The 26,295-nt window shown below is 44.9% G+C and overlaps 1 non-coding gene across 1 annotated transcript; it reads right to left on the minus strand.

The window, feature by feature from the left end:
- Positions 1 to 22,429: 22,429 nt before the first annotated feature.
- TRNAA-AGC (transfer RNA alanine (anticodon AGC)) lies at positions 22,430 to 22,501 on the minus strand. The gene has a single exon. It is a non-coding gene; the product is annotated as a tRNA-Ala (tRNA).
- Between the last annotated feature and the right edge of the window lie 3,794 nt (positions 22,502 to 26,295).

Consider the following 26,295-nt stretch of genomic DNA (forward strand, 5'->3'; position numbering starts at 1 on the left):
AGAATAACAAATGAGGGCGTGGAGGGCACAATGCACAGGGTTACTCCCAATGAGATGGGAGCCACTGAAGGGTTTTGAGCGGAGAAGTGACATACTTAGTGTACATTTTAAAAGGATCTCTCTGGTGGCTGGGTTGAGAACAGACTGAAGGGGAGCAGGTGCAAATTCACTGAGATCAGTCAGAGTTATTGTGATGATGCTTGAAACAATGAGGGTTGACTCAGTGCTTTTGGTAATATAAGGTTATTATTCTTTGTTGTGAAGATTAGAATATGTTGTCCCAGTCACTGCACAGGTACAAAAAGCATTCACCAGGGGTAGTTCATCATTACAGGTTAAATGTATGCATCACCTACATCGTGTCATCATAAGTTTGAACTTTTGGCTAGTTTATTTGCTAAGATGAACAAGAATATCCCCTATTAAATTTAAGATTTTAATAGTAATTGCCATTAGGACTTTCAATAAAATATCTTGTCATTAGGAAACTGCATTTGTTGGATATAAATAAAAGAAAATTGGATTTGTTTTTAATCATTTACATTTTTTTTTTAAAACATTATTATGACCACGCTCTGCCCAGCTCACTTATTGTTGTTTAGTGTTTTAAGTTCCTTCTTGGTGTCTTACCCCCAATAATTGTATATTATTACTACTATTATTTTACAGTAAATATTTATTTAGATTTCCTAGGTGCTTATTATTTCCACTGCTTATCATTCTTTGTTGAGTTCAGTTTTTCTTTCATGATTTAATTTTATTCTTTCTTTATTATGTCCTTAATAATTCCTTCAGTGAAAGTTTATTTGTAATCAAGTCTCTCATGAGATTTCTGTGAATACTTTTGTTCCTCAGTCATTCTTGAGCACTATAGTGATCTGTGCATTGCTCAATATTAAGTTGATAATTATTTTTTCTCAGGTCTTTAAAAATATTTTTAAACTTCTTCTGACTTGTGTTGTGGCTGTTGAAAAAAGTTGCCTTAAGTCAACTTTATTTATTTGCTATTTCTTTTATCTCCAGCACTTTTAATATTTTTCCCTACTGTGGTGGATCTATGTATAAATTTAGTTTCATTTATCTTTCTTTTGGCTGGGTTTTTTGTTTTTGTTTTTTGGGGTTTTTTTGGTTGAATTTGAGGGTTAAGTCCTTTTAGCAATTCTAAAATAGTCTTATGTTTTATCCCTGCAAAGATTACTTGTTGTCCATTTTCTCTGTTCTCTTTTTATAAACTGGTGTTGGAACTTCTCAGTCTCCTTCATAACATCAATTTTTTCATAATTTTCTTTTAACTCTTTCTATTCTGCCTTCAGCATAATTTTGGTTAGATTTCTATTCTATTTAACTAATTATTTTACATTTTAAACTTTGAAAAGATATTTAAAAATATTTATAGCATATGTATAGCAAGGCATTAAAAAAACAATAAGTTGAATACCCTTATGCTCACTGCCTATGTTAAGAAACAGAACATGACTTCAGTGGCTCTACCTAAATCACAACCCTTCCTTCAGTCCCTTGCCCAACACGGGTAAACCCTGTCTGGAATTCTGTGTTCGTATTTTATGGGGTTTGTCTTTGTTTACAATTCTACCACATAGTATCTCAAATTTATGCTGTTTAAGTTTTCGTATTTTTAAAACATTTTATAATTTTTATATAAATGGAACAATATTTGAATATTCTTCTGCAACTTGACTTTCTCTTTTAACATATTCTTACGTTTAATCCGTGTTGATGACTGTAACTGTAGGTCACACCATCTTAAAGTCAACTTTATTGAGGTATAATTTACACACAGAAAAATGCACCCATTTTAATTCTATAATTTGATGAATTTATGCAAATGTACATACATATGTAACTACCACCACAGTCAGTATATAGAACACATCATCGCCCCTCCAAACGCTCAGCAATGATTCCTTACTCCTGCATTCCAGCTGTTTGTGAATAGGCTTCTTGTCCTTTCCCACTTAGACTTTTATAAGCTTTGACGTTCCAAAATCATGGCTCCTGCAGATGCTCACCATATAACTAAGAGTGGATGTGCAAGACTGTGGGGCATGGGTGTCTTCAACTTCATTAGGTAATAACTTATTTTAAAAGTTTTATAGCGTTGCTTCTCACATTTGTCTTTAATATATTTAGAATGTAAAGATACAATTTCCTTTTATCCCAAATGGACAACCCATTTTTTCTTTTCTACACTAAGCAGGAATTGTTCTGTCATTTCAAGTTTCCATCTGTCCACAGGATTGTTTCTGGGACCCTGATCTACTCCAAAGGTTTCTCTGTCTATTGCGGTCTTAACACCACCCTGTTTTAAACGCTACAGCTTTTATGACAGGTTTTGATGTCTGAGGTGCGAATAAGCAAGTTTTCTTACCTTGTAATTTTTTTGAAGAAATGTTCCTCAGCAAGTCTGACCCTTTGCATGAATCCTCTATTGGTATATTCTATAGAATTATAAACTGGCATCTTTATAATATCAGGCCTTTCAAATATGCCCATTTTCTTTCAATCGTACAATCATCCCCCCAATTCAAGTCATTATTATTAATCTATTTCCTTACAAATTTTCTTAGTCTCCTTGCCTGTGGCACTCCAATTGATTTTCTACATCGTAGTCAGAGAAATTTTGCTAAAATGTAAGTCAAGTCACCTGTATTTATCACCCCTGTCGTGATTTCCCAGATGCCTCCAAGACCGAGGCTAAATTCCTGCGCTGGGCTCCTCCCGGTCCGCCGCCTCCTCCCAGCCTGTGCGCTCCCGCCACCCTGACTTCACTTCTGGTTCCTCAAGTTAATTAAAGCATTTTTCAGATGGGAGAGCAGTGACTTGGAAAATGTGCCCTCCTCATGATGAAAAAGAGATTTCAGTTAGAAATTAATTTACATTTAAATACTACGCACGATAAAGCACATCATGATTGCGCTCTGAAGAATCATACGTAACAGTCTCATGCTCGTTTCTTTTTCTTATATATTTTTTAATGAGCCCAAGGTTTAATTAAAACCATAATTTATCAATCATCGTAGTAACAAATTGATTGTAAATTCAACTTAACACAAGCGAATCAGAATACAAAACACATAGTATGACCTTTGAATCAGTAAATGTTTTATTTCCTTATAACAGTTTCTAACTGTGCAGTGTTTGGAATTTTCACAAAAAGCTTCCTGTCTTGGTGAACTCCAGGAAAGGCCTTCGGGAAGTTACTGTTTGGAAGGACGTTGGGAAGATACAAAGTTCCCAGCAGATGCCCCGCAGGCGGCGCGCAGCGCTGGGGGGGGGGGGGGGGGGCCGAGCACCGGGCGCCCGACCCGGGCCTTTCGGCCTCGGACACGCCCCAGGAGCCGCGCAGCCGGGACGGGCTCTCCGGAGCCGGGTCTGAGCGCACCCCAAGGCCCCGCGAGTCCCCCTCCGAGCCCCTCCCCCCACAGCGCCCCCGCTCCGCCCCCGGACGGGGCCAGTCCCCCGAGGCGCGGCGCGGCCCTCTGCGCTGCCGCTCCCGCCCGCTCGGGGGCGCTGCCCGCGAGGATGCTCCGGGACGTTTGCGGGGCCCGCGCCCGCAGCGCATACACAGAAACACAGGTCGACTAACCTTCAGCCGAACCTCGCTCCCCTCCTTCAGCCCGGCAGCCTCCACACTTCTCGGGCTGCGCGGTCCTGAGGGGCGCTCGCGGGCTCAGACCCACGCTCGCCGGTGTCCCCGACTCCCCGGGAACCTGTGCGTCTCTGCGCCCCGACGGCGAGCCTGCGGCCGACCGCTGCCCAGTCCTGTTCCCCAGCTTTCCTTTCCTGCTCAGGTGGTCGGGGCGCAGGTGCCTTTCTCCGGAATGAACACCGACCCGTCGATGAAACGCACGTCTCCCCTGAAGTCGGCGCCGCAGGGGTTTCTCCGCGGGAAGAATGACGCGAAGCCGCTGCTCGGTCACCCTCAGGGCAGGTCCCGGCGGCGCCGGCGGGTGTGACCGGAGCAGAGTTTCTCCTCCCGCACCTGCCAGGTTGCTTTCCAAGGTGGGTATTTAGCATCTCCTTGGCCTAACATCGGTTCCTTCCGAGTTGCTGTCCTTTGTTTAACAGGGAAGGTTCAACACAACACCCCACTATACACAAATAACTATGAACACGATAAAAAACAGCACACACAGAAATAAGAATGGACACACGGCAGTCACGTGTGCACACCAGGAAGGATGCAGTTACGTTTGCGGCGCATGCATGTACACGTGCCCAGAGGCATGCACACGCGTCTAGAGGCATGTACACGTGCCCAGAGGCATGTACAAGTGCGCAGAGGCAGGTGGACTCCCTGCAAAACAAGTGCAAAATAAAAATACCATCTGCAGAGTCACCAGCCATCAAATTTATATCAACATTTTATGAGATGTAATAAACCATTGAATAGAAATGTATAATAAGACAATAAAACAGAGAGGGGGGAAGGGAGGGAAGCCAAATATTTCTAAATTTAAAAAAGTATAGATAAATAAATAAATGAATAAATAAAAGTATAAATAAATAAAATAAAATAAAATCTTACTGGATCAAAAGCAAAAAAAAATAAAAGGAAGTGTGTCCATCATTTCACTTTCTGTCCAAGCCCAGAGGTTTCCCCGCTTTGCTCCCCACCAACCTGTCACCCCTGGATTTCATGTGACCCACTCACGTCCCCTCTTCTGATTGTAACGTGTAAACAAGGGGCCACTGCCATTCTCAGGAGACTGTCTCAGCCTTGGAGAGTCTGCTTCCCGGGAATGGTCGGCAGTTTGGCTCAAACAAACTCACAGAATTCTTCACAGGTTTGAATGTTTCTTAGGTTGATAAGCTCAAGCAAAGTCTACAAAACTTTACCTGATATAAACTTGTCACCATGGCCCAATCCCACACTGGTATGAAACCAGAATTTATCATATGAATCCAAATCCATATAACACTTTACAAGACCAGTGTTTTCCCCACTCACCCACTTAAACACTGTCTAAAAAGGCACCTACAAAACAAACGTCAGCTTCCAACCCAACCTCCCAGGATCAGCTTAACAAGCTTAATGCTCTACTGGCCTCCTTCCCTGGAATTCAAGTTCTAATTCTAACCCAAATGCACTTCTCTTCACTGATTTCGTCTGCCATTTCAAAGAAATCACGCCTCATCCTGAAGGCATCCAACAATCTTAATATCCTAATGAAATGCACTAATAAAAAGACAAAATACAAGACCAATTTTTAATATTAGAGCCAATAGACTTAAATTACATCTTAATAAATATAACAAATATAACAGAGAAAACAAAAGAATTATAAAAACCACACTTTTTTAACCGGAAGTGTACATATAGGCAAATTATATAGAGAATTGCTATTTTAATCATAACTCTTCGTATTTCCATAATGCCTATATGCATACTCCGGGTGAATGAATACCCTATATATCAGTATTTAAAGCTTTTAACGTGATAAGTGAGCTTGCTTCCTGTTTGTTAACTTGTCTAATCTAGGCTGGATTGATGACAATGCTACTTCCAGGGGATGATGTGTGTTTAAACTGCTTCTATGTTTTGTTTTAATAGCATTTAAAGTAGAGAATCCCGTCTCGCAGAGGTATGTTGAGGGGAAGAGAAGAGATTTTAAAGCAATCTCAGCAAGCCCAGGATATCCATTTTTAACTTTTATCCAAAATGAAGCAAGTGATACTGTGTTTCAAAATTCAGTTTCAATCTTTCATCAGTAGCCAACTTCAACAACTTATCCTCTAGGGTTATAGTTAAATTTAAATTATCTTTTGATGAAAGAAACAGATTTTACATCCATGAATTTCCTATGCATGGATCTCCTTTTGATGGAAAATACAATTCAAAATAACAAGTTTGTAAGATGTTCATTGATAAGTTTTCTAAGACATGCAGTATCAAGATCGTTACCTACTTCACTAATAATTGTTGGTAAGCTATGGAGCGTGTCATAGCAACCTGTGGAAACTGTTTCTCCAAGCTTTTAACTTTTGTTTTTGTCCTTCAATCTTATCTGCTATTGAAAAACGTGTTGCATTCTTTCCTTACGTGGCAACATTAAGATCATTAAGAATGCTGAAGATATCAGATAAATATGCAAGCCTGGCTGTCCAATTCACATCTTTGAAAAGCTGAGACCTAACTGGTTTCTTGCTTTGCAGAAACACTAAGAGTTCATTCCACATTCCCGCCGCTCTCGGCAGAGGCCCGGCGGTGGCCACGGCGCCCGCTCGCGCAGCCGCTGCCTGGTCCGCTCCCCGCTGTCACAGTGAAGAGAATGCTCTTGAACGTAACGCGTCCGATTTTACACAGTTCACAATGTTTCCTACGTCAGTAAGCACACTATTTAGTTCAGCTGGTATTTTCTCCATAGCAGGGCTCTCTTCATGAAGGAAGTGTGCTCTCTTACACTCGGCCTGGACTCCTGGGCCCAGGGGCCAGTTCAGGATGCTTCCTGCGGCCACAGCTGCCCATCAGGACATGCTCCTGCGCAAAACTGGAATTGCCAACCGCATCTGTTGACAATGTAATTCCTCGCAGCTTCATACAGTTCTGAGCTAGTCGTGTTTGTTGGTAAAGAGGCCCCAAAAAAGAATTCTTCCTTTATATCATCATGTTCACTCCTCACATATGCTAAAGGCTGACCACGCCGGCAACATCTCTGCGCTCATAAAGCCGCAACGTAAAACACCTGGCTGGTTTTATTCGTGGCGAGTCGGTCTTCCGCGTCGCTAGCCAGCTCCTGAACACGCCGGCTACAGTGTCACTGGAGAGCGGAACTGAGCCACCTTTCCTGCCGCAGGGTCACTCACCATCCCCAAGCCAGCTTCTCTGATGCCGCCTCTCGGCCCGTCCCGGCAGGTGTGTGCGGCGTTTTAGACTTAGCGACTTTATAAAGTGCTACTTCATAAGAGTTCAAATTAGAGCATGCGATATTTTAGTTTGTCAGATGTAACCTAAAAGTATATAGAACTCAGAGGAAATATAAGCACTTATTTATCTTTATAACTTTTTAAATCATTTTTTATTTTATTTTTATGTTTATATGAGAAACACTGAACACCTGTTTGGGTTGGCTTTTTAATTCACTGCTTTTCCTTTCAAAGAATTATTTTGGTCGTGAACTTATTGTTTTATGTTTCGAATATAAATGCTGCTTAATGCCACGGTCCAGCTGCAGCGGGAGTCAGGGGACCCAAAGGTGGGCAAGGCGTCGGCGCTGGGAGAGAGCAGACTACACCACTCGGAGGTGGTGTGACACTCTTCCACTTTATTGAGAATCAACATAATCTTTTATACTTTCTTTTTTGGCTACGATTACATTTTTTCGGTTAGCAAGCAAGAAATATTATTCACAGGTTAAACAATACAAGTTTCTATTTCATCAGAATGGAACAATTTTGACGTTTATTTTTTAGTATAGAGGGGAAAGGAAAAATCAGTGACCTATAGAGTGACAGATGTGGCTTCGTTTGCAGCAGGAATATATTGGCTTGTGAGACAGAAATTTTATATAATATTTGCCTGTGGTTACTACTGATTTTTCTTGTATATATTTTAACTATGGACCTATTCTTAAGCTATTATATTCTTCCTGCCATTTTCCTCTAAGAAAAGAGTGCCTTTTGCCATAGCTATGGATTAACTGCTTAAGAATGCTTTTCTTTCGTTCCTTTGGGAGCGAGCACCGGCGTGGCCACCTCCTTGCCAAGCGTTTCATGAAGGGCAGGTTTTCACACTGACCATGCCTTCCACTTACATTAACTATTCTGATTCCATTCTCATTGTAAGCCCCTCTATAAGGCAGAGGAGGGTCTGGTGGCCTTTCCACACTGTTAGCCCCTTCAGGGGGATGCCACAATCTGCCATGTATTCTATGTGCTACCCAGGGTGGTCCTTGTGCAGTAGGCGAGGGGTGATGGCCTTCTTCCTGTCCTCGGCTAATCCTGCAGTCACAGGCGGGGCACTGGAGGATCCGCGGCTGTGTGAGCTCAGCTTTCCCTAGTTCCTCCATAAGTTCCTTATGGGGGCGCCAGGGGGAGTTTTCCTGGCTTCTCCTAATAACAATTAGAAGAAGGAACATGTGGTAAAGACTGGACTTGGGGAAATCGGGATTTCTTCAGAAGTGAGAACATTGTTTACCATTCCCAGGTTAGTTATTGATTTTATGACCCAAAATCCCCCTCCAAGGAGGAGAAGGGATATTCCCATGAAGCCAATTCCTCCCACCCACATGCGACGTCCTCTCCCCAGACGACGCCTTCCGTGAAGCTTCCTCTCCACGTCCGGATCTTGTCAGACGACAGGGTTGGGAGAGGACGCGGCAGCTTAAGTTTTGATGGTTTCATTGCTTCATTAGCCAGTACATCTCCACAAATAATACACTGGTTTTAGCACTTCTCCATCAATTATGGCCACAAAACCAAACTCAGTCTATGAGGGATCACACTTCCGAGTAAAAACAGTATGAACTCATTTGGTTTTCATTTCCTCAAGATGACTTCCATTGTTAATATTTCTTTCACTCCTACTGCTGCAGTCAGAAAAGCTGTGTCTTTTCTTGACAGAAACGTCCAGGGAACCGTGTTCTGCCATCTGCAAATTACGATTAAAAAGAAATAATACAAATTTTACTTTCTTCCTTTATCTAATAATGTTAAACTACAAATTAGAAACCAGTCTTGATTAAAAGTAAAAAATGATTTAAAAAGTTATGAAGATAAATAAATGCTTGTATTTCCTCTGAGTTCTATACACTTTTAGGTTACATCTGACAGACTAAAATATCACACGCTGTAATTTGAACCTATTGTGTACAAATTCACATTTTGTACAAGTATAAATTCATTAATCATGTACTTGGATGGTACAGCTATGTTAAATCATAAGCTTCTAAATACTCTTAGTTTGTATATTTACCTCCTTACAGACCAGCACTAGTCTGAACATCGCACTTTTGAGTGTCACTAGCCCAAATCCTGTGTAACCTCCATACTTCAAAATTCCCACCTGGATACACAGTAGCTACACTTTATAAAAGCTACTGACTTAAAATCTCTTTGACCTTATCTTAAACTAATCATTTAAATCTGAAAACTGAACTCTCCCATCTCCCAACTGAACTGATCCCCGCTCTTCCAGACTATCCCCCCACCGGCCGGGTGCCCTCTCTTAGCTGACCTCCCCACAGACTCAGCAGTGAAGGCCAGGGGACGTCAGCTCCACCTGTTCACACATTCATCCTCCGCATCAGCATCGCATCCTACACACCATTTCTCGCCGAGATCCTAGCTTTCTCTTTCCCCCTAAAATGCCCGACATCAGGAAAGAGCAAGAGATGCTGTTCGCTCCAGAACCATGACCAAGGCAGCCGTCGCGGTTCCGCCTCCCGCTGGGAAAGCGGGGGCATTAACAGCAAGTGGCCTCCCTGGAGGGGGCAGATCCAAGGTGGCCGACATTGTGCTTGAGTATAAAGCACAGCAAAAATTCTTTCTCGTCGTGGTCACAGCAAGCGAAATGCGGCTCTTCCCCGGCTTTGGCCACAGCAGGGAGGCTCTAACCCGCCTCCCGGGAGCCTGACGCTGCGGCCTCTGGAGGGGGACAGCCCTGCCTCCTCTGCGGCCTCTGGAGGGGGGACAGCCCGGCCTCCTCGCAGCCTCTGGAGGGGGACAGCCCTGCCTCCTCTGCGGCCTCTGGAGGGGGACAGCCCGGCCTCCTCGCAGCCTCTGGAGGGGGACAGCCCTGCCTCCTCGCAGCCTCTGGAGGGGGACAGCCCGGCCTCCTCGCAGCCTCTGGAGGGGGACAGCCCTGCTCCCTCGCAGCCTCTGGAGGGGGACAGCCCTGCTCCCTCGCAGCCTCTGGAGGGGGACAGCCCTGCTCCCTCGCAGCCTCTGGAGGGGGACAGCCCTGCCTCCTCGCAGCCTCTGGAGGGGGACAGCCCGGCCTCCTCGCAGCCTCTGGAGGGGGACAGCCCTGCCTCCTCGAGGCCTCTGGAGGGGGACAGCCCTGCCTCCTCGCAGCCTCGGGAGGGGGGACAGCCCTGCTCCCTCGCAGCCTCTGGAGGGGGACAGCCCTGCTCCCTCGCAGCCTCTGGAGGGGGACAGCCCGGCCTCCTCTGCGGCCTCTGGAGGGGGACAGCCCTGCTCCCTCGCGGCCTCTGGAGGGGGACAGCCCTGCCTCCTCTGCGGCCTCTGGAGGGGGACAGCCCTGCTCCCTCGCAGCCTCTGGAGGGGGACAGCCCTGCCTCCTCTGCGGCCTCTGGAGGGGGACAGCCCTGCCTCCTCTGCGGCCTCTGGAGGGGGACAGCCCTGCCTCCTCGCAGCCTCTGGAGGGGGACAGCCCGGCCTCCTCGCAGCCTCTGGAGGGGGACAGCCCTGCTCCCTCGCAGCCTCTGGAGGGGGACAGCCCTGCTCCCTCGCAGCCTCTGGAGGGGGACAGCCCTGCTCCCTCGCAGCCTCTGGAGGGGGACAGCCCTGCCTCCTCTGCGGCCTCTGGAGGGGGACAGCCCTGCCTCCTCTGCAGCCTCTGGAGGGGGACAGCCCTGCCTCCTCGCAGCCTCTGGAGGGGGACAGCCCGGCCTCCTCGCAGCCTCTGGAGGGGGACAGCCCTGCTCCCTCGCAGCCTCTGGAGGGGGACAGCCCTGCTCCCTCGCAGCCTCTGGAGGGGGACAGCCCTGCTCCCTTGCAGCCTCTGGAGGGGGACAGCCCTGCTCCCTCTCCCTGCGGGGCCTCGGCAGAGGCTGCCAGCTCCCCTGAGACAGCACCCAGCCCCTGCTGCGCGGACACTCCGGAGTGCACGGGCGTTTCTACCCCGTGATACACAGCTATCAGCACCTGCGCATTCTCATTCACAAAATACACGCACTGGATAAAAAATTTAGCCTGTTTTCAGGAAGGTTTTTGGTGTTGGGGCTACTGGGTTTTTTGCCACCTTAGGACTAATGGAGAGAGTCTCTTCAGTATCGCCGCCTGTTCCACTCTCCGTGTTTCTTCACGCTGGGCTCTGAGGCTGTTCCAACGCTGTGGGCCTGCTCTGTTTCATTTTCTGTGTTTAGGCTGGCGACAAGCTCCCCAGTCAACTGAGAATGCCACAGGCGCAGGTCAGCTGCAGAGCTACATGTACCCTCACGTGGAGTCTGTTGCCCGCCTCTGGGATAGGGCTGACTTTGGGTCATCTGAATCAACCACAAAAACTCAGCCCAGTGTGATAAATCGTTAGATTGCACCCAGGAGATGAACCTACTTTGGATGTTTAATGTACACAGCTCTGGCTTTGCCAGGACTGAGGCTTCCCATGGACAATTTTCAATTCTGGCCAAATATTACTGAGTTCACTGACTATCTGTCCTGAAAATTCCCTCCCATTGTCAGATTGTAGAACACTGGGTGCTCCAATAATTGTAAAAATATCTAAAAGAGCCTGTGCAACTTCCTTAGGCCTTTCAGATTTTAATGACCACAAAAACAACTTTGTATGAGGCCTTGGTAACGCATAGTAAATTTACACTCCCCATCAGGATTCAATTGCACGTCCATGAGACCCACGTGGCATCCAAGTTAACTTCCCTAACGGGCTTTGACATTAGGACTTTCTTGAGTTTTGAATTTTTTCTCTTGGCATGGTTTTCAGAGCATCAAGAACAGCATTATAACTTCTTTCGCGATGTTCTTCTATTTTGCCTGTAACTATTTCTCCATGCAGGTGCATCCACCATGTTCAACGGGAAGATGTGTATCATGCAGAATGTCAACTAAGTCCTCACTGAGTAAATAACACGGTATTTTACCTCTTTCCCTATTTATAATCTCAATCAGCTTCTCATATCCTTTTACAAATTTAGCCAAGCGACAGTAATCAACCGATTCCTTTCTGGCCTTAGCTGTAACCTCCTTCACTTCCTTTATTAACTGACAGTACTTTGCTTTAGAAAATATCTTGGTATTATTACTTTTGTTTCCCACTGACACTGCTAGGCTCTGAATAATTTTCCTCTCATGTTTTCTGGTTTCATTTCTGCTTCATGAGTATCTAAGCTACAGAGGTTAACATCACCCATTCTTTGAGCCATCATGGGAAGCCACAAAAAAACCTTAAAATATAAATAAAAAATCAATTAGAATATCTTAAAATGTAATTTAAAATACATATATTACCTGAGTAGCCACTAGAGCTTGGGGTGGAAATAGAAGCTATGGACTCACAAAAGTGAGGGGATAAGATTTTGGTTAGAGTCTGGCTGTGGTGGGATGAGAGGCAGTAAATGAAGAATTACCACCAGGAGCCCAAAGTTCCCACGCAGAAGCCAGGAGGTGACTTTCCAGAGCAGTGCCCAGGGTCAGCCTTAAAGTAAAGCCTGGTTTTAGGTAAAAAAGGAAACAAATTAATGTTACTTTTTATAAACTACTCAATAAAAAATATTTTTTTACTAGAGAAGCCTCAGCAACACAGTAATTTTTTTTAATGCTATCTTGCTTGAATTTTGCATTTTTTAAAAGATTTTTTACTGAGGTTCAGAAGATGGTGGCACTGTAAGAAGCAGCAGAGTGCCCCTGCTCCAGCCAGACTCGATTTACCGCCAGAGGACTGCGTAACCAGCTTGGAAAAAGCAAAGAGACATACCTTAGGGGACACATTTCGAGGAGGGGCACTGAAGAAACATCACAGAGTCTGGTAAGAGGGGGGAGGTGTAGAAAGGGGGATCCCCCCTGAAGCCTGTGCTGGGCTCTGAGCTCCCTCCCCGGGGAGTGCAGACCGGCACCCAAAAGCGGGGATCCCACACCCGGAGCAGAGGAGAAGGGAAGGAGCGCCCCACGCGGAGGGCAGAGGGACCCCAGGGAACAGTGTGTCCGCGAGGAGGGGACGCACCTTCCTAGGAAACAAAGCTGCTAAAGGCGGCCGTGACCCGCGTCTAAAGCTCAGGGTGCTGACCATAGGAGGGGCTGCCCCAAGGTGTGTGGCCCCCACATAGAAAGGGACCAGAGGTCTGCTCGGGGCAGCCGCACACAGGGACCCTCTGCCTCCCTGTAAGACATTGTGTTGAGCCCCAGAGAGCACTTGGGGGGGAGGGGGAGAGCCCTGGCCCTGAGCTCCCGGTGGGGACGGTCTGGGCCCTGCGACCAGCCCTGAGGGTGCCCGGGGCGCTGGAGCCCGGGCTTCACTGAGACCAGCCGTCTCCCTGAGGACCCAGCCGCGCGCCCGCGTGGGTGGTGCACAGACGCCCCCGCACGGAAACCCGCGGAGCAGGGCCCCGCCCGGCGCCCAGGGAGACCACCTGACCGGCTGTCTTTGTTTTCTTGGGAGGTTTTTTTTTTTTCTGTTTGTTTTGGTTTTTGTTCATTTGTTTTTTCTCTTTCCTTTAGGAAGAAGGGGGGGGGGATACTCAGTTTTTCTTCTTTTTAAATTTTATAATAAATATTTTTTAATTTTTTAAAAAACCTTTTACTAAATTTTTTCCTTTTTTTATATAAAAGAATTTTGTTTTGCTCAGCTTGTTTCTTGTTTTGATTTCTTTATTTGCTTTGTTTTGTTCTATCCTTGCTTCTACTATCAAGACTTTCTTGGTGTCCCTGCTTAACGGCTGGGACTTTATCATTATAACCCAGTTTACTGCTTTTCTCTACAGTTTCCCCCAAACCTCCTGTTGGACATCCTCCCTGCCTGGGCTTCATTTATCTCTCCTCTTGATCCATTGGCATAACTGTTTTTTTTTTTCTTTCTTCCTTTTGTTTTCCTCCCTTCTGTCTTCCTGTCTTTTTGTTTGATTGTTAGTTTCTCTTATTCTCTTTATTGTATTTTAATTTTTTCATTTTCAACTATTATCCTATTCCTATTCTCTCTCTTAACTTTTTGCTGGCCCTGCTTTCAGAATCTTTTCTATGACTCTATTATCTCCAAGTAGCTTCTCTATTTTTTACATTTTAGCTTATTATGATTTTCTAAATTTTCATCACTATTAACAATATACTTCTCTCTCTCTAAGCATTATTTTTCTTTCTCTTTTTCTTTTTTCACCTTTTTTCCCCTCTAGAATTTGTGTTCTCCCTTCACTCTCCCGCTTCTCTTTTCACTTCGGTTGTTTTCATTGTGACTGTCAAGATATTTTGTAAGATACCCGTTTCCTGGAAGTTTAGTTGTGTATTGTCCTGCTTTCCCAGCCCCCATACAACAGCTTACACGTCGAGGTTGGGGCTGAGACACAGAGGGCAACCTGAGAGGAGAGTCCTCCCAAGGACTGATCAACAGCACTCCAGACCCAACCACAACAGGAGAACATAAACGACAAGAGGGACACACCTGGAGCAAAGGGCTCAGAGGTATAAGGAAAACACACCTCTGGGCTCCACTGGACTCACAAGACCAAACCTACAGCCAACATCATACTCAATGGGCAAAAACTAAAATCATTTCCCTTAAAAACAGGAACAAGACAGGGGTGTCCACTTTCACCACTCTTATTCAACATAGTACTGGAAGTCCTCGCCATAGCCATCAGACAGGAAGAAAACATAAAAGGATCCAAATTGGAAAGGAGGAAGTAAAACTGTCATTATTTGCAGATGACATGATATTGTACATAGAAAACCCTAAAGACTCCACCAAAGTACTACTAGATTTGATAAACGAATTTGGAAGGTAGCTGGATACAAAATCAACATCTGGAAATCAATGGCATTCTTATACACCAACAATGAACTCTCAGAGAGAGAAACTAAAAAAGCAATACCATTTACCATTGCAACTAAAAACATAAGATACCTAGGAATAAACTTAACCAAGGATGTAAAAGACCTGTATTCGGAAAACTACGTGACACTGAAAAAAGAAATAGAGGAAGACTTAAACAGGTGGGAGAATATACCATGCTCATGGATTGGAAGAATTAATATTTGGGTAGTAATATCATACTACCCAAAGCAATTTATACATTCAATGCAATTCCTATTAAAACACCAACACCATATTTCACAGACCTAGAAAAAACATTTTGAAAATTTATATGGAACCAAAAAAGACCCCGAATAGCTGCAGCCATCTTCAGAAAAAAGAACAGAGTGGGAGGGATCACATTACCAGGCTTCAAACTGTATTACAAAGCCACTGTAATCAAAACGGCCTGGTATTGGTACAACAACAGGCATATAGATCAATGGAACAGAACAGAGACCCCAGAAATAGACCCACGCCATTATGGTCAGTTAATATTTGACAAAGGAGGCAAGAGCATCCAATGGAGTAAGGACAGTCTCTTCAATAAGTGGTGCTGGGAAAATTGGACAGATACATACAAAAGAATGAAACTAGACCACCAACTTTCACCATACACAAAAATAAACTCAAACTGGATAAAAGACTTAAATGTAAGTCACGAAACCATAAAAATCCTGGAAGAAATCATGGGCAGTAAAGTCACAGGCATCCCACGTAGTGGACTTTTCACTGATGCATCTCCTAGGGCAAGAGAAACAAAGGAAAAAATAAACATGTGGGACTATATCAAACTAAAAGCTTCTGCTCAGCAAAAGAAAACAGCCTCAAAATACAAAGGAACCTCATGGTCTGGGAAAACGTATTTGCCAAGGATGAATCTGATAAGGGGCTAATTTCCAAAGTGTACAAAGAACTCATAGCACTCAGCAAGAGAAAGACAAACAACCCAATTAAGAAATGGGCAAAGGACCTGAATAGACACTTCTCCAAAGAGGACATACAGATGGCCAAGAGACACAGGAGAAAATGCTCAACATCGCTAATCATCAGAGATGCAAATTAAAACCACAATGAGGTGTCACCTCACACCTGTCAGGATGGCTCCATCAACAAATCAACAAACAACAGGTGCTGGCGAGGGTGTGGAGAAAGGGGAACCCTGTGGACTGCTGGTGGGAATGCGGACTGGTGCAGCCACTAAGGAAAACAGTGTGGAGGTTCCTCAAAAAATTAGAAATGGAGCTGCCTTTTGACCCAGTGATTCCACTCCTAGGAATGTACCCTAAGAATCCTGAAACACTAATCAGAGAGAATATATGCACCCCGATGTTCATAGCAGCACAGTTTACAATAGCTAAGATCTGGAAACAGCCCAAGTGCCCATCAGTAGATGAGTGGATAAAAAGCTGTGGGACATTCACACCATGGATACTACACAGCTGTAAAGAAGAAGGATCTCGTACCCTTTGGGACAGTATGGATGGACCTGGAGAATATTATGCTAAGTGAAATAAGCCAGGCAGAGGAAGACAAACATCACATGATCTCGCTTATCCGTGGAATCTAAAGAACTTAATAAACTGATGAACAGAATAGATTCAATGACGTGGAAGCATAGATGAGACTGACGAATGTCAGAGAGATGGAGGAGGGCGGGTGGGTAGAGGGGGAGAGAGTAACTGAAGAACTTATATGCAGATATGCACAACCCAAGGACACGGACAATGGTGGGGAGAGGGACTGGGGAGGGGAATGGGCAGGGTGGAACGGGTCATTGGGGAGAAAAAGGGACATCGGTAATATTTTGAACAAAAATAAAAAATAATAATAAAATAAAAAATAAAATTTTAAGAAAGAGAGCTAGTGAATAAGCAGTGATGGGAAGTAATGTTACAGATTCATGTGCCATAACTAAAAAGCTGAGCAAGTGTCTGTCCCTGCTCACACACCCGCACCTTCCTCTTGAGCATGCCAGCATCTTTTCCATCTCCTTCCTGCAGATCCATTCTCTCTGTGTTCCTTTTTTTCTAAGCCCCACCTTTTTTTGTCTCTGTAACTTGTTTCCTGAGCCCACACAGCCCAGCTGGTTGGCTTATTTTTTTTACTTTTGTGACTTCTTTCCCCCGAATATATTTTTATTGATTTCATAGGAGAGGGAGAGAGAGAAAAAAACATCAATGACGAGAGGGTCATTGATTGGCTGCCCCTGCTGGGGATCGAGCCCAAAACCTGGGCAAGAGTGGTGGCCGGGAATTGAACCGGTATCTCCTGGATCACAAGTTGACGCTCAACGCTGTAGCCACGTGGGACAGGCACTTCTGTGACTTTCTAAATAAACTTTTTGCTTGTATTTGAGCCTTAGATCTGAATTCTTTCTTTGCCAGAACTCAAGTACCAAGGTTGCTGAAATTTGGGGAGAGGGAGCAATAACAATAATAATAAATAAAAATTTTTAAAAGCTGAACAAAAATTAGAGTTTGAAGGCAAAAAAGAATTTTAAAAGTTTCTGAAGGAAATAGAGAAAATAAATAAGGACTGTTCAGAATGGGGCACCTGACAGAAGTGAGAGAAGGAAATAGCTTTAGTCTGGGAAGGAAAGCTAACATGGGAATCAGATGGAAGCTGGAAGACAGAAGGATGAAACAGGGCAGCTGAGGGTGGTGCCGCTGAAGGGGCTGTAGAAGCAGCCGCTGCGGTAAGGGCCCAGGCAGGCTGCAGGCTGAGGGTTTAAGAGCAGGTGTGAGGGTGGGAAGTGAGAGAAGTAGGTGAGTGAGACGTGCTGCGGGTGGGCTGGCAGTTTAGAGACAGAGGGTGGGGTGGGTACAGAATGGGTACACGGGGGAGATGCTTTGAAGGAGACACAACATGCGAGGCACGGTGGTGGCTGGACAGGGAGCCCTGCCGAGTGGCGGCTGGTGGGTCTGTGAAAAATGGCCTGCAGCGCAGGGAACCCGTGACGATCTGTTTGCTTCAGAGCACTGCAAACACTAGCTTCTTCTCAGCTTTCCTCGTACTTTATGTAAGAATCATCATTTCTATCTTATTTTTTCTTAATTCAAGATGGTTTTTCTTTATAAAATAAATAATAATCAAGTTTCTAGTGGATTTCTCATCAGTAGCACTAGAAACTAAAAAAAAGAACCACCACCAACAAAGTGATGGGACAGCGTGGCCACAGTGCCCAGGGAAGATGGTTTTGAGTTTAAAAGTCTCTACCCAGCTGAATAGCTCACCAAGAGTAAGGATTAAACAAAGGGCCTTTTAAAAAGGGCCACGAAGCAAGATTTTGAGATAAATGTGAAATAATTTCTCCAGGAAAAAAGGAACTGAACAAGAAGCAGTAGGATGTGAAGAACATGGTGAGCCGGCCGGGCGGCTGGGGGGAGCGTGGCGGGTCCGGGAGGCCAGGCGCCTGCCCTCGACCCCGCTGGGCCTGCGGGAGGCAGCCGGCCATGGGCTCACTCGTCACGGACGCTTCTCTCTCTCTCCCTCTCCTTTCCTCTCTCTGAAATCAATAAAGATATATTTAAAAAAATAAAACACAATCATGAGTTAAATAAATAAAAAATGTGTAGCTAATTTTTTTAAACAATTAATTTAAATTGTAAGTGCTACTTGGATGACTTTAAAAGAAGAAGATCGATCTGAAGTTTAGCAACAACATCATGGAAATTTTTAAGGCAATAAATAATCATAATATTTTGCAGCCCTTTTGTTCAAGAAGAGAAGTGGGTATTGGTCATGTCATAGGTGAGATTCCTCTATCGTGACTCGGCACTGGGGAGACTCCAACGTTCACCATGGCTAATGAAAAGCCCAGTAAGTAACTCAGTCTTCATGTTCATGTTCGGGTGGCAGGGCAGGATGAGGCTGTAGTGTAATTACACTAAGACTAAGAGACATTCATCCCTTAGTAAACTAATGAAGCATAATGTAAATATACTTTTATAATCAGTAGAAAATTGGACAAAGGGTATCCCCAGATGAAGAAACATAAAAGGCCAATAAAGATATGAAATATGCTAAACCTCACTAGTAATCTGCAAATTTGAAGAATACTTTCATCTTCATCTATTGGCAAAAATTTTCAAGTTCGATAATGCCAAAGGTTGGTAGGTAATGGGAGATAGATATTATTATAGATTGTTTTAAGAATACAAATGTGTACAATTAGTACAGAGAGCAGTGTAGCAAAGTCTAGAAAAGTGGGCGATATCCTTTACTTTGTGACTCAGCAATTCCCCTTTTAGATTTATGACCTCGCAACTTCTTGCAAGTTTTTCCAAGGAGATGATGTACATGGTGTTTGTTGCAGCACAGCTTGTAAAGCAATATTGGAAATAAAATATGTTCTCCAAAGGACTAACTACACAACAACTGAAGTAAATAAGACACATCTCCTTCTATCATAAGGAATTTGCATTAAACACATTATGATGAATAAAAAGTGCATTGTAATAAACATGTATAGTGTGACTTAGGTAAACATTGTAAAATGTTACAGATATAAAAGTGTAGACTGGAAGTACACACGTGGACTTCAGATGGTGGCTGCTTTATGGAGAGAGGGACAAAAATGGACAGTGAGAGGCAATGCCTCAACCGTACTTCTAAATTATGTTCTTAGAAAAAGAAAGATCTGGATAATGGGCATGTGGTATTTATTATCATAGCCCCTGCACTTATGCTTTTAAATATTTTATAATTAATTTTAACTGAAAAAAGAAAATTTGTACAAACTCTCATATTATTATGGTAGAAAAATAATAGAGAAGTAAAACTAGAGGCCAGAGCTCTTGCAAAGCCCCAAGTATTAGCCAATTTGTTTTATAGGAGCCTGTTTCTTTAACCAACTATTGCGAGACTTCCCATGCCTCCAAAGCTGTGGATTAATACCTGAAGGACATAACCAAGAGCAGAGAAATAGTCTTTGCCATTAAGTAGCTAAAATGTTAGTTGACAACACAAAATGTGCGCGTGGGTGGCAATGCTGTCGCTTCACCTGAAACCCATGTGGAAACGGGCTTTCCCTGCCACCCAGAGGCCGGGCAAGCCTCCCGCCTCACGTCAAACATACCGGGAAGGTGCACAAGTGGAGGAGAAAACATGCGCACCATCAATTTGTGAAGGAGCTACTCCAAATAACTTAGAATTTACACTCAAAGAAAACTTTGGGATAAAAAAAATTAAAAAGAGGAGCCTTTAAGGGTTAATCTCAAGAAGTTTCATCTGAGCATATTAGCTCTCCCCAGTATAATTTTCCTTTGTTGCCTCAGTTTATTTTAATTTTTAACTTTTATTGGTGAATAATATTTAGAATACCAAAAATATAAATATTTTTATGCACCTAGCATATTTGTTACTTCTTTCATTCATAGAAAACTAATCTTTTTGCTGAAGTTTTAAAAGGGTGAAAACTGCCCTGGCCAGTGTGGCTCAGTTGGTTGGGTGCCGTCCTGTGCACTAAAGGGGGGCCGGTTCACAGCGGCTGTTCCAACCTCCCACTCAACTCTCTTCTCTGTTGATCACCACACACTCTATGAACTCAATAAATGAGCTATGCATTCCCAGGCCTTTCTTATACCCAGGGAAGGCCATGTGTTCAGTTCTGACCCAAAAGATATGTTTACTGGCAGATTTGGGGGAGAACTTTTCCTTTCCTGGTACAAATAATACTTATGTGAGTGGCAGTAACTCACTTGATGCCACTCTCTCTTTTCAAGCAGTTTATCATAAAAATTTCAAACAAAAAAGAGAATTATAAAATGAACCGCATTTGCCCGTGACTTCCTACCTTAAGTGCAGATGTGATTTCTGGAGGTTCGGTACTCACTCCTGACAAATTAAACTGGAGCCTCTCAGAGTGGGGTCCCTGTGGCATTAGAAAATTTGAGATGATTCCATTATACAGCCAAGTTGGAGAACCACTGCTTTAAATTTAAAGAAATTTGGGGGCCCAAGGGAACTATATTGATTTTTCTTATCCCTTCCATCACCCAGAGCACACTTGACCTACCAGATAAAACAATGTAGTTAGGGTACTGCTCTTAAACTGTACCCAAACTTGTTATTGGTTAAATTAAAGGAGAGTCTTTTCATGTGATTTGGAAAAAAGAAATCACAAAAAACAATCTTTATGCAGGTTAATCGGAGCCTGGTAGCCTGGAGTGGCAACAGAAGGACGCGAAGTAGAAGATGGAAAGCAGGTAAGGGGCAGCTGCAAGTCAGAGCCGGTCCCTGGAGAGCTGGGACTTCCGAAGGGCCAGCCCTGACTGCGAGCAACGTGACACGTCGAAAACGTGGGGGGAAGCAAGGAAAAAGCCTATGAAGGGTTCCCCATGGACTGGTCAGGTGGTGGTGCTACGACTACTATTTTAAATTTAGTTCAAAGTGTTCTAATGTCATTAAAGCTACATCAGAGACACACTATCATTGGCCTGTAACAAATACAGGCAAGAACAATAGCTCAACAAATGACAGCACAGGGTGGCATGGCCTGAAGTTAGCAGCAGCTAACGGAGCGTGAGCCTCAGAGGCCCATGCATTAATGTTGGGTGCTTCCTGAGGGTCGGGCAGCACAAGCGCCGGGTGCACCCATGGCTGTCCGACCAAATTAGAGCCTGACCTAAAAGATGGCAGCCGTTATTATTGTTTGACACCGAGCTCTTGCATCTGGAAGACTGGTCTTTGACTTAAGCACAGCCGGGCAGGGGCCTCCTACAACTCTGAAGTTGCTGAAAGTCTGGCTGAAAAAAAGACCCAAACCACAGAAAACTGTTACCTACATTTCCTTTTATTGTTAACATGACAGGGTGTCACAAACTGGAAACTGAGGCAAAAGCACTGTGATACAAGGGGTATTTCATTCAGAAAGGACATAAGCCTTCATTTTAGCCAAGAAAATCCTTACCCACATTGTATAAAATAGCCAGGTTTAGAAAGATAAGTGGATTTTTTGTTTATTTGAAAGAATTGAAGTGAGTTGTGTTAGAATCAGTGAGGCAAATTTTGGGCTTACAAAAATGATCACGGTAGAAGGAATGAGCCCACAGAATGTGAACTCACTGGCAAAACACACCAGGGAAAAGCATGTTTGTGTCAAAATGTTTCTGTTTCACTCCTTTGTGTTCAATTTCTGGGAGCGTGGTCACATTTTCAGAAGCTGGGTTTATCTGATACTTCCATGGCTTCTGGCCTGGGAAACAAGTATTTTCTTTTGAGAGAGCTTCTGTTGAAATCCATCTTTATTTCATACTAATAAGAATAGCTACTCTGGTCACACTGATTCAGGCAGAAGCCCAAATAGTGTTCCAATTAAGAGACAAAAACAAGGGGTATTTATAAGAAAGGGAAGGGGAACAGAGGCATCAGTAGAAAGAAGGCATTTCCATTGGTGCTGAAAACACAACATAATGACGCTAATTCTAAACAATGTTCTTAATTTTCAGTCTGGTAGTCTGTCCAGTAGTCATAGTATCTGCTTTCTTGTTACCTTGTTAGCAGTTCTTTGGGACACAATGTTGCTTTAGGCCCAAACCAGACCTTAGGGACCCGGCTTTGTCAGGTGAGGGATGAGACTCCTCAAAACCGGAAATCTGAGACAGGGGTCCCCTATTATCCCACCCGTCCCCAAAACCTCAATACCTAAACTGAGTGAAAATACTAATTCGTTCGCAAATCGGATGTTTCCGAAGAAACAAAAGGACCTGGAGATGCTGGGGATCGAACCCAGGACCTCATGCATGCTAAGCATGCGCTCTACCACTGAGCTACATCCCCACCTCGCAGGATGGAGGTTTTCTAAACTATCTTCTTTTAATGAAACATAAATTTACATTTTAAAAAATATATGTATAATTTGTTCTGTCATAAACAAAAGTTAGAATTCTCATACTTCTGTTTTATAAGAATCGATTACCAAGTAATTCTGTGGTTTGCAGACGTGCAGCACTGACGAGAGCGCCCTGGGCTTGGAAATCTCAGTAAGAAACGTTCTCCGAGACACTTTTTTTCTGAGTTTTCCTTTTTCCAAAAGATATATAAGCAAAAGAAAGAGCCGTACAGGAGGAATAAAAACGCTTTGCCAATGACGGTTTGGGGACGGTACCTACCAACTAGCCCGCTGCGCTCCCCGTGGCTGCCGCCCGCCGGGCTGCAGACCCGCGGGCGCCTCCTGTGGGAAACAACGCGGGAGGGGCGCCTGCGCGGAAACTAGCCCCCTGCCCTCAGGCTTCGGGGCTGACGGGAAGGGGCGCCGCCGCCTGTGGCCGTCCGGTCCTCACTGGCTCCAAAGAATACAAATCAGATCCGGAGATTCGGGATCCTCGGACCGGCGCGACTCCTGGGAAGGACGACCCGGGGGGGGGGGGGGGGGGGGGGGGGGCGCAGCGGAGGCTGAGCCTGACCCTGCCCCGGAGGGAGCGGCTCCGGACCGGCCCCTCGCACCAGGGGGCGCGCCAAGGTTTATCCCCGCCAGGGAGGTGCCGCGCGGGGACTGGGAGCGAACTCGGAGTGGAGAGCGGGGCCCACGGAGAGGGCGAGCAGGGGACACGGCGGGGGGGCGGGCGGGGGCGCGCGTGTGCGCGTGTGCGTGTGTGTGCGGGCGTGTGTGTGCGTGTACAGGCGTGTGCGCGTGCGTGTGCGCGTGTGTGCGTGTGTACGGGCGTGTGTGTGTGCGTGTGTGCGGGCGTGTGTGTGTGTGCGTGTGCGCATGTGTGCGGGCGTGCGTGCGTGTGTGCGGGCGTGTGCGCATGTGTGCGGGCGTGCGTGCGTGTGTGCGGGCGTGTGCGCGCGGGCGCGGGCGTGCCTCCCAGCGCTGGGTCGGGAGGGGAGACGAGGTGAGGCTGGAGGAGCCCGGGGGGGCCGCACTGCGCCGCTGCTCCGCTCACCTGCTCCAGAGCCTCCTTGTGCTCCTGCGGTAGGTGATGGGCCCGGCAGCTTGCAGAAGTCACAAGTGGTCTAAAGGACAGTTTCCCGCTTCCTCGTTCCAGTGAATGTTTCAATGGTCGGCCCAGCATCCTCTGGTGGCTGTGATGGGCCAGACAGCCTACCTAAAGACTTCAGATTCTTTTCCAGGCTGAAAGGAGAGACGTGACGAAAGAGCAACAAACCTTAGTTTAGCACTGCTATTCGATTTTCAAGGAGTGTAGTTTCCAGGAACAGCCTGCAGTCTTAAGAGAAACAGATATAAATTATTTTTTTCTTAAGTAACAATTATTTCCCAAAAGGAAATGTAAAAAACAGCTTGCTGTGAGTATCTAATGCTATCTATTGCTGACTAGTACTCCAAAATTTAATGGACTTAATCAGGAACCCCCCAAGAGTAGCTTGGCTGCTGAAACCAAATACAGGGTGTCTACAGACATGCAGTCCTCTGAAGGGTTAACTGTGTTCCAAGAAGTTCTGAGGTGGCTTGTTTGCAGGTCAGTAGGAGGCCTCAGTTCCTCCTTCTCCTGTGTTTTGTGTTTTTTCCCAAATAAATGTATTGTGGTGACATTGGTTTAATAAGATTATATAGATTTCATCACCTGCATATTGCACTGTGTGCTCACCACCCAAATTCATTCTTCTGTGTCGTGATGAGGGATTAAAGTAGAAGGCACTGCCCAGGGCCGCACAGCCTGGAAGGGAAGGTCACACAGTGCCTTCTAGAAGTCAGGCAAGACCATGCTCTCCTTCACTGCGTGCCAGTGCTTACTCTAATACAAACATAAGTAAATAATTGAATCATTTTAAAATGTAAATAAGTAATTGGATGGAAGACAGATGTCTGCATAAATGAACAAACAGGAGAATATTCTCAGTGCCTACTTAGATTCTAAATGTGAGAAATAAGGAAATTGGTCTTCAATCTTCTTAATTCCATTAAAAGAAATGGAAAATTTATAAAAATATATAAATGATCCAAACTAACCTGATTCAATATATAGCCATTTAAAAATTGAATCAGGAATTTAAATAAATTTTCTGTAAAATATGTTTCTAGTCTAAGACAAGGTGTGTTGTCTTAAGGGAAATGATAACCTCTATGCTATACAAAATATTCCAGAATACAGAAAAGCTCTACAAGTTATTTTAGATGACTATAATTTTAATAGCAAAACTCAATGGAAAAAATGTAGGAAAGAAACATTATAGGACCATTTCACTAGTGAACATACAAGCAAAAGCATATATAACAACTAGCTAGCAGACTTCCAGTGCCTGGGTCCCCATGTAAAGAGCTGGGAAGTCACCACTCTGTCCTAACAAGGCACAAGAGGAATAGACTGAAAAATCACCAGCCTCTCCTTGGATCTGGAAAAAAGGCAAGGACACAGGACAAACCACATTGCTTTCAAAATTAGAGAGACACACGGATGAATAAAGAGAGTAATGGCTTACCTGAGCACTGATTCATGGGTGGAAACCAGGGAAGCCAGTCCTGGAGTCAAAAAGCCTGAATTCTGATCTATTGATTGCTGAAGGCCCTGTGAGACAAGTCTGGACCTTTAAAATTCCAGGGAGCCTGGCCAGGCGTGGCTCAGGCGATCGGGGTTTGATTCCCGGTCAGGGCACATGCTCAGGTCATGGGCTCGATCAATGACTGTCTCATCATTGATGTTTCTGTCTCTCTCTCTCTCCCTCTCCTTTCCTCTCTCTGAAATCAATGAAGATATATTTTTAAAAAAATAAAATTTCAGGGAAATTGAGTCACAGAGGGCACAACTCTGTGAGTTTTACCTCTAGAACTTGACCAGGTTCTTACCTGGTCAATAAATATCTAAATATTTTAGAAAATGCCCTCATGAAACCCTGCATTCGTTTTTAGCAGACAAGAGGAGAACACCCTTTTGACAAGAGATAAGAGGTGACACCCTTTTAATACACGCAGAGCACTCTGCTGTTTTTAAGAAGGTCTGTCCTCCAGAGAATCTACTTAGCCACAGCCCAGTGTGCTGGGGGTGCAGCCGAGCCTCACGCACCTGTAGGAGGAAGACACTCGACTCCAGCCACCCTCACTTCCACAAGAAAGAAGGGCAATGCCCAACTCCAGCCCGCTGCAGCTACTGTGCTACTTAAGTGGAAGAGAAAAATACTGACAAACAGTTGTAAAGTTCGTGGTCCGGGGGCACAGGCCTTGCGCAGACTGAGGCCTAATCACCGGCTGCGGGATGCTCCTCGCTCGCCTGGCCACTGCCTCCGGAAGTGGATACGAAGCGACCCTCTGACCCAGGACCATGGTCCCCCATCACCTTATCCTTATCTGTAGTTTCCCTTTTCATGGTTTCAGTTATCCGGGTCAACGACTGTTCAAAAGTATTAAATAGAAAAATTCCAGAAATGAACACTCTTAAGTTTAATTGGCACCCTGTTCTGAGCAGCATGAGAAAATCTCAGACCATCTTGCTCCGTCCGCCTGGGGTGCGGATCTCCTTGCCCAGCTACTCACTCTGCCTGTGCCTCTCTTCCATCGGTCACTCAGCAGCCAACTCGGTTATCACATCAACCGTCACAGGATTAGCAGTTCCTGTGCTGAAGTGACCCTTATATTACTTAATGGCCCCAAAGTGCCAGAGTACTAACGCTGCCAA

Source organism: Miniopterus natalensis, chromosome 5 (genome assembly GCF_054644295.1).
Source record: "Miniopterus natalensis isolate mMinNat1 chromosome 5, mMinNat1.hap1, whole genome shotgun sequence".
NCBI lineage: Eukaryota > Metazoa > Chordata > Mammalia > Chiroptera > Miniopteridae > Miniopterus > Miniopterus natalensis.